Source organism: Tamandua tetradactyla, chromosome 6 (genome assembly GCF_023851605.1).
Source record: "Tamandua tetradactyla isolate mTamTet1 chromosome 6, mTamTet1.pri, whole genome shotgun sequence".
In the NCBI taxonomy this organism is placed as follows: Eukaryota; Metazoa; Chordata; class Mammalia; order Pilosa; family Myrmecophagidae; genus Tamandua; species Tamandua tetradactyla.
The window spans coordinates 177,738,546-177,751,911 of NC_135332.1; the positions used below are offsets into that span (position 1 = coordinate 177,738,546).

A 13,366-nucleotide genomic window follows, 5' to 3' on the forward strand; every position below is an offset into this window, starting at 1 on the left:
ATTTTCTGAGCGTGATCCGTTATCTTCTGCTGGCGTCTGGGCATTTAGTCAGATTTCCCCGGGTGTTCGACCCCACAGGTTGAAAGATTTTTCTGCGCAGTCTCTGGGTTCTGTTCTTCCTATCCTGCCCAGTAGGTGGCGCACGTGGCACACGCCTGTCTGTGGGTTCCACCAGCGAAAGTTGCTGTGGGTCCCTCAACTCTGGAAAACTCTCGCCGTAGGGGAGGTTCGGCACCCGAAGCGTCTTGGAAGAATGCCAGCCGGCCCGGGGTTCCAAACGCGGGGAGGGTCGCCGGCTGTCGCAGCACAGGAGAGCGTCTGGCCAAATTAGCTAGTTGGCCCGGGGCACCAAGCGTGGCGGGAGGGCGCCAGCTGTCGCAGCCCGGGAGAGTGCACTGCTCCCAGCCGACGGGGGAGTCACGTGTTTGGAAGGGATCCCCCGGTCACTGTTCTCCGCAGTCTGGGGATTTCCGACCCAACTATCTCAGTTGTTCCGGGGGGCCTCGTGTGGTGGGGGCACCAGCCGCCGCGGCCTAAGGGGACCGCCTGTCCAATTCTACCAGCTGGCCTGGGAAGGTGGAAGGGAGGGACTCCGGTCGCTTGCTGTCCCTCCCAGGAAAGCCCGTGCCCCTTGGTGATCTCACCGGAGCTGGTTCTCCCAGATAGTCAGCCGTTCCAGGATGGGGTACGCTGTCCCTTTGATCTCCCTCGTGGCTCCGGGAGCTGCTCTGTATTATCTCCACTCCCCCAGTAGTTGTTCTGGAGGAGGAAAGGTGAGGGCGGCAAGGCTGTCGAGGCTGGTGGCGGAGGAGCACGGTGAAGGCGGGGGTAGAGGGCACCGTGTTGGTTGGAGAGCAGCCGGAACAGGAGGGGGAGGAGGGGGGTAGGGAGGTCGGGCGGCTCGGCTGCTGCGGGGCGCGTGCGCCGCGCGGCGGTCCGGCGGAGAAAGAGAGGGGGTAAGGGAGGTCGGGCGGCTCGGATGCTGCGGGGCGCGTGCGCCGCGCGGCGGTCCGGCGGAGAAAGAGAGGGGGTAAGGGAGGTCGGGCGGCTCGGCTGCTGCGGGGCGCGTGCGCCGCGCGGCGGTCCGGCGGAGAAAGAGAGGGGGTAAGGGAGGTCGGGCGGCTCGGCTGCTGCGGGGCGCGTGCGCCGCGCGGCGGTCCGGCGGAGAAAGAGGGGGGTAAGGGAGGTCGGGCGGCTCGGCTGCTGCGGGGCGCGTGCGCCGCGCGGCGGTCCGGCGGAGAAAGAGAGGGGGTGAGGGAGGTCGGGCGGCTCGGCTGCTGCGGGGCGCGTGCGCCGCGCGGCGGTCCGGCGGAGAAAGAGGGGGTAAGGGAGGTCGGGCGGCTCGGCTGCTGCGGGGCGCGTGCGCCGCGCGGCGGTCCGGCGGAGAAAGAGAGGGGGTAAGGGAGGTCGGGCGGCTCGGCTGCTGCGGGGCGCGTGCGCCGCGCGGCGGTCCGGCGGAGAAAGAGAGGGGGTAAGGGAGGTCGGGCGGCTCGGCTCCTAATCACATCTTTTAAAAGCCTATTTCCAAATAATGACATGCCCGGGTCCATGAATTAGGACTTTAGTCGAGCTCTTTGGGGGACACAATCCAATTCCTAAGTGATGCCTACACATCCTCCAGACCCTCAGCTGCTTTTCCAGGGATACTCTCCTGAAACCTGGTCCTTGTTAAGCTGTGCAGATTTCCCAATAATGCTTGTCAAAGCTGCAGATGGGCATTTATTTGAGGCTATTTCTTTAATGCTTTGCATGCATTAGACTCTTCATACCGTGAGGACAGAGTCTTATCACTTGTTATTCTTACTGCATTGCTACCCCTAACACATAGGAAGGATTCCATAACTGCCTGTGGAAGGAATGGGTGAACAGGAAGGTGGGTTCAGGTAGCAGCAGGTGATATTAACAATCAGGCGTGTGGCTGCCCCATGGCTGTGGATTGGTTTTGAACTGGATGCTAGTGCACACTTGTGGGAAGGGGACAGGGTGCCATGGCCTCAGCTGGGTGTAGGACCCTGGGTGCAGGGCTTTGGCATCTGGATTCCAGGCCCACAGGTGGGCCTAGGTGCTTCTGGGACGTGCGTTCCTTTGCAGACTGGACAGGCCCCAGGTCGATGGCAGCAGCACGAGTCTGGCCTTACAGTGTGGGGGACTTATCCTTGGGTGGACCGCAGTGGACGCTGGAAGGAGAGAGGTGCAAAGCATTGGGTGTTAGCCCTCCCTGGCCGCTCTCGGGTAGGCGGGGGTGCAAGGCCGCCAGTGCCCCACTGATGCAGAGTTTTCTCGTGCCTGAGGCAGAGTCACAGAGCCCTCGGAGGTTTAGAGCAGTGGTCATCAAGGGTTTCCTGTAAACTCTGTGGGCCACACAGATTCTGTTGCAACGAGTTAACTTTGCCCTCATGGCACAAAAGCTGCCACCTACAGTCTTCAAACCAGCTAGAGTGGCTGTGTTCCAATAAAACCTTTTTGTGGACACTGAAATTTCATGCATCACAAAATATTTTTTTCTCTGGATTTTTTTCAACCTTTCAAAAATATAAGAACCATTCTTAGCTTGTAGGCTGTACAAGTACAGGTGATGGGCCAGTTTTGGCCCTAGGCCATCACTTCCCATCACCTGGTCTATACTTTTCTTCTAAGTCCCAAGGATCTTTCTCTGCTCTTCTGCATAAAGTGCTTTTGAAGGACTGGGTTCAGGTGCTCGTTCAACACTCCTCACGCACCCATGGGAGTCCCTCCGTCCAGCAGGCTCAGGCCTGGAGGATGTGTGGGCCTCACGTAGGGTTGGCTCAGAAGAGCCACTGGGCTGCGGGCAGCTGTGGCTTTCGCCCAGAGGCTGGGGGATGCTGACGTCTGGCAGAGAGGGTGGTGCCTACCCTGACCCTTGGACTAGATTCCTAGGCTTTTGCAACAAGATAATCACAAATTTGGTGGCATGAGACAACAGAAGTTTATTCTAGCACAGTTCTGGAGGTGGCCATTAGCACGGTCAGGCTCCCTCCAACATATCTAGAGAAGGCGTCTGTCCCGGGCTTCTTTCCTGACCTCCAGGTTTGTGGCTGCATCGTCCCCAATCCCGTTTCTGTTTTCACACGTCCGTCTTCCCTCTGGGTTTCTGTCTGCTCTGTCTCTGTGTCTCTCCTCCTGTAAGGACACTAACCATTGGATTTGGGTCCCAGCCTAATCCAGTGTAAACTTATCTTAAATAATTGCAACTTCAAAGACCCTATTTGCACGTAAAACCACATTCACAAGGACCAGGCTTCAATATATCTTTTGGTGGGGGAGGCCCATTGTTCAACCCACAACACCCCTCCAAGCAGTAAGAGCCCCTGGGGAGACGCCATACGGCTTCGGGGAAGATTCTGAGGAACCCATTGGGATGACTCCAAAGGGCGCCTTTGTAGCTGGAGCTGCAGACCCTGGAGGGCTGAGCGGCACTGGCGCCTGCAGCCTGCTGACTTCTCATTTGTCCAGAGTCTCGTATTCACACTTAGAGCTGAACCTGAGCCACACTTTCATTCATTTTCTCCCTTTGCAAAACTGCACAGGATTAAAGGGAATCCACCCTTTCCCTCAAACACTGTTATCATGAAATAATGATTTGACATCCATCAAGCACATGAGGACAAAGACTCAGCGGGAGGTAGAGAGGTGTGTAGCGCCACCGCATCCGGTGTGTGAGAGCATTTAGAAAACCTACAAAACCTAACCAACCTGCTTCTTCTCTTTAATCCTTATTCTTGTAAGTGACTCCACTATGTACCCAACCCAGAACACTGGGTATACCCTTCCCCTCACATACACATCTGACCATGGAGATTTGCTTATTTTCCTCCATTCAGCACCATATCGTCCCTGACCTGGACTGTTGGAACTCATCAGCTCTCCCCTGCCTTTAGAGGCCGCGAGTCTTTGACCAGCCTCAGTAGGTGATCGAGCTGGATGTAGCTCAGAAAACCATGTTCTTAGTTTTCATCGATCCCTGTGGATGTGAACCATTGTTAAAGGACCTTCTGGGGAGGCTGCTCCAGGTAAGAGATTGCCCAACTGAATCCGGTGGGTCCCAGGCCTGTGACTGGAGACCTGAGGGATAGGATCACAGAGAGAGAGAGACAGGGGCAGCCAGAGGATGGGAGGCAACAGATTCCAGAAGAAAAAGAAGACCCCTCTGTGTGCACTGGCCTGCGACAGAGACGCCACGGGCAGGGATCACCAGCAGCCAGTCCCAGGAGCCCGTCTTACGGAGAAGGCACCACCTTGTTCATACCTTGATTTCCAACTTCTTTTACCTCAAAACCTAGAGCCAATAAATTCCCTTTGTTTGTGCTCAATGCATAGACTGGTATTTGTTCTAGCAGCTGGGAAACTAAAACAGGTTCCATGGTTGTCTTTTCAAAAAAAAAGGAAAATCTGATCAAACCACTTACCTGGCAATAGTTCTTTAGTGACTCCCCATCAATTGCCAAACACCTTTATCTGGTCCCTGCCTCACAGACTTCTTTCTAGGCACTCATCTTATTTTACCCCTCGCCAACTTGCTGTTTGCATCTCCACCTCTTGGCCTCTCTACTAACTGTTTCTCCGATTATAATTTATCTCCCCTCTCCTACTTCCTAAGAAGCTACTCAGCCTTTTAAATCAGCTCAACAAGGATGTCCTCTACCTTTTCCCATTGACCTGACTTTCTCACAAGTAGAACAGAATGATTCTTTCACATTAGATACCAATGAGCAAAAAGGTAATATTCATAAAGTATATGTGAGAAGAAAAAGAATCTCAATAAAATGAATGTGTGCATATTCACCATGCAGTCTAAGTAAGAGATTGTCCTCATTTGAGTGCCCCTCCGCACACCTCTTCCCTTCCCTCCCCTTCCATGAACTGATGTGACCACCACCAAGTCTGTGTTGGTCATTCCATTCATTTCCTCAAGGTTTTGCCTCATTTGGTTCTCTGGACCATGCATTATATTTTATGTGCTTTTCACCTATGTATAAATGGAATTATCCTACATACACTTTTTCCCCCTCAAAATTGCATTCTTTTCATTTTATTTTTATACACTTGTATTTTTCATTAATATTTTTACTGATAAATCTTAACATATAAACATTCTTAACATATAAACATTCCATACATGGTATACATTCAATGGCTCACAATATCATCATATAGTTGTGTATTCATCACCATGATCATTTATTGAACGTTTACACCAGAAAAAGAAAAAAACTCATACACACCATCCCCCTTACCCCTGCCTCTCATTGACCACTAGCATTTCCATCTACCCAATTTATTTTAATCTTTGTCCTCCCTATTATTTGTTTATTTTTTATCCATGTTTTTCCCTCATCTCTCCATACTCTAGATAAAAGGCACGTTAGACACCAGGTTTTCACAATCACACGGTCACATTGTAAAAGCTCTATCATTATAAATCATCTTCAGGAAACGAGGTTACTGGAACACAGCTCAATAGTTTCAGGTACTTCCCTCCAGCCACTCCAATACACCATAAACTGAAAAGGGATATCTTCATAATGCATAAAAATAACCTCCAGGATAACCTCTTGACTCTGTTTGAAATCCCCCAGCTACTGAAACTTTATTGTGTCTCATTTCTCTCTTTCCCCTTTTGGTCAAGAAGGCTTTTGCAATTTCTTGATGCTGGGTCCTGGCTCATCCCGGGATTTCTTTCCCACGTCACCAAGGAGATTTACACCCCTGGGAGTCATGTCCTGTGTGTGTGTGTTGGGGGGGGGGGCGGCAGTGAGTTCACCTGCTGAGTTGGCTTAGAGAGAAGGGCCACATCTGAGCAACAAAAGAGGTTTTCTGGGGGTGACTCTTAGGCTTAAAAATTACATTCTTGAGATTTATCCACTCCTTTACATTTTGCTTGAACTTGTTCATTTCTACTGCTATTCAGTACCCCATTACACAAATGCTAAGCAATATTTTTATTCATTATTACTAGCAAAGGGCACTTCAATTGTTTACAGTTTGGGGCTGTGGCAAATATTGTTGCTGTGGCCATTTCTATACAGGTTTCTTCCTATAAGTATGAGATTTTTTAGGATCTGACTCATCAGACTTGAGCACATCTTAAACTTTATTTGATGATACAAATTGCTGTATTGGTTAAGTGACAAAGTGGTTTTCACCAATTACATCCATACCACCAGCATTTGTTAATATTTCTGGTTGTTCTAATTTTTAGCATCATTTGATAATCTTCAAGCCATAATTTCTGCTAATTTGGTGAATGTGAAATGTCATCTCATTATGGTTTTATTGACATTTCCCACGTGACTATAATGGATGCTTCCTCCTTATTTTTTCTTCTATTGAGTAGAATCTGTTTTGCCCACTTTTCTCCTGAGTTGTTTGGTTTGTTCTTACAGATTTATAGGAGTTCTTTGTACATTCTGTAATGTAATTTGTTGTCAAATATTTTCTCCTGGTTGTGCTTTACCTTTACACACTTTAATATTTTTTTTGATAAATTGGAACTCAAGTTTAATGTAACAAATTTATCAATTTCTTTTCCCTTTCTAATATATGCTCTATGTCTTGTTGAACAAATCCTTTCCAAGTTTTATAAAATGTCTTGACATTCTTCCATGATATTTTATAAAATTTCTAGTTTTAATAGTTGCATTTGTATCTTCAAGCTGCCTAGAGTTACTTTTTGTATATAGTGTGACAAAGGCGTCCCTGTTACACTATTTTCCCACGTGGAGCACGGTTGTCCCAGCACTGTTTATTGGCAGTCTACCCTCTCCTGGCCAAGCAGTTAGGAAGTTCTCATTGACAGGCCTCTCCCTGCAGTCACAGGGTCCACAGCACAGCACCTTCGTCCTGGAGCTCGACAGCAACTCCGATGCCTAATGAGTGAGTTGTAGCATGGAACTGGCCTCTGGAATGGCTTGGATACTTGTTTCTTCATGATTCCATTTACATTTTATAATCTGCTTGTCAAGTACCACCAAAAAAACAACAGAGACACTTTGATTCCTGTGATTATCAACGCTGTCATAGTGTTTTGTGTCATGCACATAAAATCCTTGAACATTTATTTATTCACAGAATTCATGTCTTATTGTTAAAGCTTTTCTTATAGCAAGTGCTTGGAATGAATTAGTAGATGGATGGATGGATGAATGGATGGATGGATGGATGGCTAATGAAAATCCACTACTATTAGTGTATTTCAGGTGAGATTCCCTTTTTAGAAAAACCCAAACTTATAGCACAATTAAATGAGTCACCTTTCAAAAGGATCTTTCGCTCTATAAAAGAAGTGAAAAGAAAGAATAACTGTCATTGTCTGAGTACCTTCTATGTGCTAGAAATTGTGCCAGGCATGAAAGACACAAAGAGTCATTTTGGAGTAAAAAGTTAAGTGTCCTCAACATTTTGAAAACAAGACACAGTTTTTTAAACAAACAGCATCTCTAACCATCTTCTCAGAGCCCTGGGGCTTGTGAAGGGCAGGGCATCTCTTCCTTTGGCTTCCATCTGCGTGGGTTGCATAACCCCCCGTGCTGACCTAACGACCTGTGATGGAGACTGACACATTCCAAAGGTGGAAGTTTGGTTAAACAAGATTCACAGCAGACCGGGTTTTGTCCTTCTGTATATACATGCATTAACTTCCCTGTCAGGATGCTGCTGGTTTTCTTTGCCGAGGAAACCTTGGGGGAAGAAACAGTCAAACAGAAAGTTTTTTTTTTTTTTTTTAAAGAAAGAAGGCTCAGGATTTCTGTGTTTTATAAACTCTACTTTTAAAATAATTAAAAACATTGGCTTTTTCTTGGCAAGTGAAGGGCCTTCTGCTGAATAGCACCAAGGAAGTAAAGCCATGCCTGCGAGTATGCTTCCAGAGTCTGAAATCTGCAGTGTGAAAGCCAGGGTTCAAACCTGGGCACTGAAATTCTCGGCTTGTCTGAAGTTGGGGGCACTTGACCTCGTGGAGGAGTAGAGCCTTCATCTGCAATGGAAGAGGAGTAACTGGGCTCTTCTCCCATGGGGACCTGCGCTTGGGATGGGCTGGTCTGGGAAGGACCACTTCATGGCCTGTAACACATCTCAGAGTTGTTGGATTGCTCATTCATTCATTCAACAAACATGCATCAAGCACCAGCTCTGTACCAGTGCAGTGGAGTCCTGGACACACAACAGACAAAAGACAAAACCCCTCCCCCATGGGGCTAGTGTGCCATGGTGGGAGACAGCCACTCAACAGAGGCAACAACTCTTGCAGCAGGCAGTGGTAGGAGCTGGGCAGTAAAGTACAGCTGTATAAGAAAGGGAGCCTTATTTTGCTAGGACCGCTTGACAAGTTATGCACACTGGGTTGACCTAAAGAACAGGAATTCGTTGTCTCATGGCTTTGGAGGCTGGAAGTCTAAACCCAAGGTCTGGACAGGCCGCACTTGCTCCCAGGTCTGTAGCCTTCTGATGCTGGCTAGCTGTGATCCGTGGGGTCCCTTGGTTTGCCTCTCTGCCGCCATCACACTGGGGTTTCTCCTTCTTGCTTCTACTGCTCAGTTGTCTATGTTTCTGCCTAGGTTTCTTCTCTTAAGAACTCCAGTCGTAGGGACTAAGGCCCACCCTGATTCAATCTGCCTCCTGGTCACAAATGAGTCCTCACCTGACCTAGCAGCAGCATCCTCAACAGCCTTATTTATAAACGTGTTCACACCTATAGAATGTGCATTAAGATGCAAACATCTCTTTTGGGGCCATGGCTCCACTCCCCACAGAATGTGCTGGCGGGAGCAGAGTGCTGAGGGGACACTGTACGTGGGCTGGGCAGGAATGGCTCCTCTGACAAGGTACGCCCTGAGCAGTGAGACGTGGCCAAAGTGAAGAATGGAGTCCTGCAGCTACCGAGAAAGTAATTCTGGGCTGGGTGGAGAGCAAGTGCAAATGCCCTGGGGCAGGAGACTGATGCGAATGATGACAGGCAGCCTGAGGCATGCAGGGTGGGCTTTTAGGGTCAGTGGCTGGCCCCTCAGGGCCAGGGTGCCACAAAAGGAGCAGCCAGTGCTCTTCTGATCCGCAAGTTGAGGATGGGGGGAAGGAGCCCAGGCCTAACAGGACTCACAAGGAGTGTTCCTTGCACAGGATGCCTCTCCTTAAAAGTGTGCAGCCATTACAGAGGGCTTCAGCCCACCTCTGTCCACACGCATTTGTGGAATGCCAGATTCTCACACAGTCCTACGAGGCGGCACTGCAGGTCAGCTTCTCTGGGACAGACTCTGCAGTGGAGATGGCCATGCAGGACATTTACTGGGAGATATCCTGAGGGCGGAGGGGGCAGGGAGCAGGGTTGGACAGAGGGAGGAGCTGAGCGGTGAGGTTGTCCTCACATTCAGTCGACACCCCCGAGTCCTGGAGCTGGGCTGGGCATGCAGCATGGTCTGAGCTGACCGGTCCACAGGGGCTGCCTCCCGGGAAGGAGCCTCGGGCAGGTGGCTCTGCTCAGCCATCAGAAGAGGGATCCGACCTTTAGTTCTGAAAGGCAGCTCCCACAGCCAAACCCAGGGACTGCTCAGGTCCATTTCTTCATATAGCTTTTGGGGGCACCTCCTTGGGGTTCCCGTCAGCCCCTCTGCCTGTGGAAATTTAGAGGCAGAAATACGCCATAGCCCCCGCCACTGCAGCTGGCCCTGGCAGCAGGTGATGCTCATTATCTGTCTCCTGCTTTTCCATTCCAGGCCCCCTTGCCCTCTGCCAGCACTGGGCACTCTCAGAGGCTCAGCTGCTGGTGTGACGCCGAGTCTGAAGCTCTAACCATTTTACAATCTCCTCCGCCAGACTAGAATCTTCCTGGGGCTGGACTTTGCCTGTTTTGACCTCTGTTGTGTCTGCATCATCTATAGAGAACTTAGAGAACATTTTGCTCTCGTGTCAAATGGGAGACCATGGTGGCACCATGTGCACGGACAAATTAAACTATCCATTCACTAATCTGCCAAATTATTCAGCCATGATTTTATAGGCTCCAGCTGGGTTTCAGGCTCTACATTAAGAACTGGGCCAGGTAAACTTTGAGTAAGACATGCCCTCCCAAGGCACATTGACATGTAAGAAATTAAACTGTGATGTGAAAAAGCCCACTAACATCATGTACAGAAGCTGTGGGAGCCTGGAAGAGAGAATGTGGAAAAAGGCCTTTTTAGGTAGGGGCACTGCAGGTGGGTCATGCCAGATGAGTAGGAGTTCACCAGGTGGAGAAGGCTTTTAGCTCAGGTTTCCCTCTCTCTGAACAGGCTAAGGAAAGGTAAGATAGAACCAAAAGTAAATTCTCAATTACAAGTATTCTCATGGCTCTAATAAATCTGCAGTCTGGGGCTATGACGTTCTAATGTGTCAGCTGTCATATGCCTCAGTGAAAGATTCTTTTCCTTGTTGCTTTCAAAAGCTAATAATAAAAAGAGAGCACCTGCTATGATGAATTCTGCCAATTTCTCACTCAACAGGGGGTGGGGACCTCATATCTCATTTCAGCCCAATCCAGCCCCCGGAGTCCAGCTCAGACCCCACACCACCCAGTGCCGTCTCCTTTGGGCTCTTCCGACCAATGGCATGCAGTGATGGCAGTGAGGTGAGCTCCCCTGGGATTAAGTTATCACCGTGGAGTGCAAAGACCCAGAGTCCACTGCTCAACAGATCTGGATTCAAATCCTGCCTCCGCCTCATACTAGACAAGGAACCTTGGGTAGGAGCAAGTTCTCTTGTCTGTGCATCAGTTTCACCATCTGTAAAATGAGGATGACAATGATGCTCACCTCCCAGCGGGAGAGGAATAGACGACCTCATGTGTGTCAGAGCCCCTCCTGCCATATAAGGGGCCTTTCCCTCTATAGTAAAAACCACAGTTTTGCAGATAAAGAGAGGAGTTCTCCAAGGTCACTTATTTACAGAATTGCTAAGGGAGCGTGCCAGAGAGATGTGGGCTTCAGAGTGAGGGGTCTTGGGATCAAATTCTGGGACTGCCCTTAGCAGTGGGGCGAGTCTGGGCAAAGGTTTTTCTGGCCTTGAGGCTCTTTCACTTGTCCTCTCTCTGCCCAAGAAGCTCTTCCCTTGATGCTCCTGCAAATACACTCAATTCCTGCAGGCTTCTGCTCAAAACTCACTTCATCAGCAAGGATTCCCCAAGCACCCTCCTTCAAACAGCTCCTGCACTGCCCTCCATGCCCTTACCCTGACTTCTTTGTTCTCACTGGGGCCTTCACCATCTCATCTACGGACCTGCTTTTTGGTTCATCGACTGTCTTCGCCAATAAGAATGCAAGCTCTTTGGGGGCAGTGACATATTCACTAGTTTTATTCACTGCTGTACCTCCACATACCAGAACAGTGCCTGCTGCAGACCAGGCACCTAAAACATATTTGCTGAACGCACGTCAAATGCAATGAAAGTCTCTTGATTTATCTAAGTTTCTGATTTTCAGGGGGATGGAGATGCCGACCTCCTCATGTTACTGCTGAGATAGCTTACATGAAATGCCTGGCAGGGAACGCAGCGTGTGGGAGAACTTTAGCAAATGGCTGATTATAATTACCAGACATATGTAGACCTCCTGGGGCTGTGGCAAGCCTTCGAAACTGACCCTGCTACTGAACATCTTTGTCAAGAGAGGAGGTTTGGGTGAGCATTTCTCTAATCTGGCTGTGTATCAGAATCCCTGGGGGCTGGGGGGCACAGGCTTTGGGAACAGACAGCTGTCCAGGCCCAGTGGGGTCATTCCAATCATTTACCCTGGATATTGGGCCAGGAATCCATATATTTTTAATACAGGGTGGCAATGCCATTTCCCTTCCAGGAACTAGAAAAGAGGCAGCTCTGAGGAAAGCTGGCCTGGTAGCAGTGCTTCAGCCTTACTAGAAGGACTAAGCACTTGCTAAGCAGGGTTAGTACTCTTACATAAGAAAGCATGATTTCACAATTTTAAGAGAGAGGTGGGGAATGAAGAGCTATTTGCCAGAGGGAGCTGTCAGGGAGCAAGCAGTGATTGGACAGAGGCTCTGCTTCAGCTACTTCCACCTGTGCCAGGTGCATTTCTGCAAGGGAAGCCTGTCTGCATGGTATGATAACCGCGTTTCCTCTTTCAAACTTGGACACAGCTGGCTAGCAGGTAGGTGGTGAAGGCTTATAATATTGTTTGCATTTCTGAGGATTTAATCCTTTTATTATTACTCTTGTACTTTTTACAGTGTAGTGCTAATAAGCCGTCTTGCATAGACTGTTTACACAACCGTGATTCCCCACAGTACAGAATACTTGGGTCCAAGAGTTTAACGCCTCGGATAAGCAAAATAAAATCATTCACTGTGTTTACAATGACATAAGTGGATAAATAAGCAACTGGGCTGATATTCCCTTAATAATTATCTAGATCCCTGCTTCCAGTCTTTAGCTGCATGCAGCCATTTAAATTTAAATTAATTAAAATTAAATGAAATGAAAACGTCAGGTCTTCAGCCACATGAGCCACATCTCAAATGCCCAAAAGCCACACGTACTCAGAGCTACGATATGGAGAGCACAGAGAGAGCACATTTTCATCATCATAGAAGCTTCTTTTGGCAAATGCTGACGTCAGTTTTCTAGAAGCCTGCGTTTTAAGCAGACTGCAAGGTGGGTGGGAATACACAAATCCACTGGGCAAAAAAGACACCCTCCCAAATGGGTAAAGCACAGTAAGGATACAGTGGAGAAATTTGAGTTCCAGACTCGGCTTCTATAGCTTTTTCATTATCTTGAATATTTAAGAAGAGCCTGTATCATATTCTAAATGCTTAGGGGGAGGAGAATACTATCAATATTCTGAGCAGACAACGTGAGAAGAGTGGCTTTGGACAGCTATCTGGATGTTCTCCCCCAAAGGCTGTCTTTGCCACCAAGGGAATGAAAAGCTGAGCCTCGATCCATCCAGCCTTGTTGGGAATGACTGTTCTTCTCACAGCCCCCTCACTAGAGAGGAGGCGAAAATAGGACAAATCCATTCTGGATTGGTGTCTGCAATGCCGTTGTGGAAGAAAGAAAACTAGTGACTGTCAGAGTGACAATTACCTGGACTCACACTTTTCTTCTGAGTGGTTGTAGACAGCGGGCAGTGTGCCATGACCTGTCAGCCTTGGAATCTGGCATCAGTGCGATCTGGTTGTGACAGTGGTTGACTTATCTCACCTCTCTAAGCCTGTTACTGTTGGTGAAATAGGGATGATAACACATCTATTGGATGGAGCCGTCTTCAGGGCGAAATGGGATGATGCATGAAAAGCACTGGGTACAGCGCCTGCCGTGTAACACACTCACACACATAACACATGCTTTATTGTCATGTGTGCA

At 48.9% G+C, this 13,366-nt stretch overlaps 2 long non-coding RNA genes across 8 annotated transcripts in view; one reads left to right on the plus strand and one right to left on the minus strand.

Annotated features, from left to right (window-relative positions):
• Positions 1 to 2,935: 2,935 nt before the first annotated feature.
• The window catches only part of LOC143689079 (uncharacterized), a 33,675-nt gene continuing 23,244 nt past the window's right edge, over positions 2,936 to 13,366 (minus strand). Inside the window, exon 5 of one of the 2 annotated variants that reach the window (XR_013178550.1) lies at positions 2,936 to 3,141. This is a non-coding gene — a long non-coding RNA (uncharacterized LOC143689079). Of the gene's footprint in view, positions 3,142 to 10,731; positions 10,770 to 13,366 lie in introns of those variants that run through there. The other variant, XR_013178551.1, reaches the window with a different exon arrangement.
• LOC143689078 (uncharacterized) overlaps positions 2,976 to 13,366 on the plus strand; it is a 152,038-nt gene continuing 141,647 nt past the window's right edge. For all 6 annotated transcript variants that reach the window (XR_013178543.1, XR_013178544.1, XR_013178545.1 and 3 more), the window contains exons 1-3: positions 2,976 to 4,031; positions 8,769 to 9,244; positions 9,726 to 12,149. This is a non-coding gene — a long non-coding RNA (uncharacterized LOC143689078). The remainder of the gene's footprint in view (positions 4,032 to 8,768; positions 9,245 to 9,725; positions 12,150 to 13,366) is intronic.